At 39.7% G+C, this 3,105-nt stretch overlaps 1 protein-coding gene across 1 annotated transcript in view; it reads left to right on the top strand.

Moving 5' to 3' along the window:
* Positions 1-3,105, top strand: part of GTF2E2 (general transcription factor IIE subunit 2) — a 78,593-nt gene that overhangs the window by 61,086 nt on the left and 14,402 nt on the right. The gene's annotated exons all lie outside the window — the stretch shown is intronic.

Genomic DNA, 3,105 nt, shown 5'->3' with positions numbered 1-3,105 from the left:
ACAACGCCCAGCTATTTTTTTTTTTTTTTTGGTTGCAGCCGTCATTGTTGTTTGGCGAGCCCGGGCTGGATTCGAACCTGCCACCTTAGGTATATGTGACTGGCGCCTTAGCCACTTGAGCCACAGGCGCTGAGCCTGTTTAGGTCTTTAACACCCAAATTAACAGAGTTAATTTTTATATATAGTGTAAGATAAGGGTTTAATCTCATTCTTTTGCACATGGATATGCAGTTTTCCCAGAACCATTCTTTTTAAATCTACTCAAGATAGTATGTGTTACTTTATCTCAGCACCATTTGTTGAAGAGACTGTCCTTTCTCTATTGAGTGAACTTGGCACCTTTGAAAATCCTTTGACCATATATGTGAAGGTTTATGTCTAGGCTTTTATTCTGTTCTATTGGTTTATGTATCTGTCTTTTTGTCAGGACTACAATGGTTTGATTAATGTAGCTTTGTAATACGTTTTGAAATCAAGTGTGAGATTTTCAACTTTGTTCTTTTTCAAGACTGTTTTGGCTATTTTGGGTCCATTTAGATTCCATTGAATTTTTGGATAGATTTTTTTTCCATTTCTGCAAAAAATGCCATCAGGATTTTTGATTGGAATCACACTGAATTTGTAGCTTGCTTGCAGTGGTATTGACATCTTAACAATATTAAGTTTTCTAGTTCATGAACACAGTCTTTCCATTTGTTTGTGTCTTTTTTAAGTTCCTTCAGCAGTGTGTGTGTGCGCTTTTTCTTTTGAGACTAGAGTTTGACTTGGTCACCCTAGGCAGCATGCTGTGGCATCATAGCTCACAGCAACCTCATATTCCTGGGCTCAAGTGATTGTCATCCCTGTGGATGTAGCTGGCACTGTAGGCACCTGTCACAATGTCCAGCTAGTTTTTAGAGACTCCAGTTCACTCTTGCTCAGGCTGGTCTCACCTCCCTGAGTGCTGGGATTACAGGCACGAGCCATTTTGCCTGGCAACATTGTCTTTTGGGTTCTTTTCATTTGCTTTAACTGTGTGCAGGTGAGTATCCCTTATCCCAAATGGTTGGGTCCAGTCCAGAAAGTGTTTTCAAATTTCAGATTTTTTTTGATTTTGGAATATTTTCATTATGCTGGTTGAGCATCCCACATGGAAAAGTCCAAAATCTTAAATGCTCCAGTGAGCATTTCCTTTGAGTGTTATGCTGTGCTCACAAAGTTTTAGATTTTGGAGCATTTTGGATTATGGATTTTTGGATGTGGGACACTCAACCTATAGTTACTACTATTTCCCACCTGAATTTATTGGACTCTATATTAAGTCGTTTTATGAATAATTTATATAAGTAAGAATTAAGCAATAGTGAAAAACAGCTTTGTTCGAAATTTAACCAAGAATTTAAGATAGCAGACTTCTATCAAGTTAGTTTGGCAAGCACACCTCAAAAAGAAGCGGCTGAGCACTCTGGGAGGCCGAGGCAGGAGGATGCCTTGAGCTTAGGAATTTGAGACCAACCTGGGCAAAAGCAAGACCTTGTCTCTACTAGAAATAAAAAAATTAGCCAGGTGTTATGGCAGGCACCTGTAGTGCAGGCTACTTGGGAGGCTAAAACAGGAAGATTGCTTGAACACAGGAGTTAGAGGGTTGCTGTGAGCTACACTGATGCCACAGTACTCTGCCCAGGGTATCAGAGTGAGAACTCTGTCTCAAAAAAAAAAAAAAAAAAAAAGAGAGAAAAAAAAACACTGTCATGTATCCTTTTAGCAAAGTGAGAGGGGTAAAGACTTTCATCACCAGATACTCTGCCAAGTCCCTCCTGTTGACGACCAGATGAGAATGCCTTGTTTCCATCTTGTTCCCTCTTTTTTTTTTTTAAATCCTTCTTCTCTTCCATCCCTATCTCATTGTTTCTTAAACTTGAGATTATTCATCTGTGGACTTATCATCTAATGACTCAGTTTGAGAATGAGGACTTTTACCAAAAGCAGTCTAGATTTGCTGCTGTTTAGCTTTCTGCATTTATCTTCTAATTCGTCTAATAGTAGTGAAATGTCTTTTGTCAGTTTTCTTGTCTTTGCTCCCAAGGGTAGAAAATAAAAACTGATTTTTTTCAGATGTGCTCAATACAAACTTAAAGACAACAAAAACCACTCCAGTCTTTTCTCTCTTTCTCTCTCTCTCTTTTTTTTTGAGACTGAGTCTCACTGTGTTGCCCTGAGTAGAGTACCATGGCATCACAGCTCACAGCAACCTCAAACTCTTGGGCTTAAACAATTCTCTTGCCTCAGCCTCCCAAGTAGCTGGGACTACAGGCGCCCACCACAACACCCAGCTATTATTTTTGTTATAGTTGTCATTGTTGTTTAGTTGGCCCAGGCTGGGTTCGAACCCATCAGTCTCGGTGTATGTGGCTGGCGCCATAACCACTGTGCTATGGGCGCCGAGTCTTCTCTTTTTTTAAGGATGGTGTCTCATTGTAGTTTCATTTATTTTATTTTTGATCTTGTTAGGTAGATTTCATCTTGTGGTTATAGCCCCCGCACAAAGGATACGCCAAACCCCCTCCATCCCTCTCCCTCGGGTTTCCTGTTCTTGAAAGATTATTCAATACTTGGTGCAATGTAGTAAACAAACTGAAGGTGCCCTTTTATTTTACTGTTGCATTATACTTCTAGGTGATTTAATTGTTCTTCCGTTTTCTTATTACTTTAGCTTTTTAAAAGCATCATTGGAAATAATTGATGGGTGATGATGAGCAAAATATTTCCAGGTGGAGGAAAAGTAAGAATGCTAAGATCCAACAGTGTGTCTTTAATAAGCTGGTCCGATGGGCTCACAGGAATTGCAGCAAGGATTGGATTTTTTCTGTTTAAAGAAAAACACATTTTCTTTTTGTTCTTTGGAAGATCACTAGGAATATAAACCTGAAATATCAATCCTTGAAAATAAAACAGGCTGGGCATAGTGCCACGTACCTGTCTATAGTCCTAGTTACTAGGGATGCTGAGGTGGAAAGATCAGTTGAGCTCAGGGCTTGAGATTGCTATCTGTTAGGATCACACTGGTGTATGGTAAGGTGGCCAGATTTTAACAGCTGTTAAGGCGGGACAATATGGCGGGGGGTG

The sequence above is a fragment of the Otolemur garnettii genome, unplaced genomic scaffold (assembly GCF_000181295.1).
Source record: "Otolemur garnettii isolate 467f Iridium unplaced genomic scaffold, OtoGar3 scaffold00121, whole genome shotgun sequence".
Classification (NCBI taxonomy): Eukaryota; Metazoa; Chordata; class Mammalia; order Primates; family Galagidae; genus Otolemur; species Otolemur garnettii.
The sequence above is the reverse complement of the archived record's forward strand: the minus strand, read 5'-3'. Positions and strand labels throughout refer to the sequence as shown.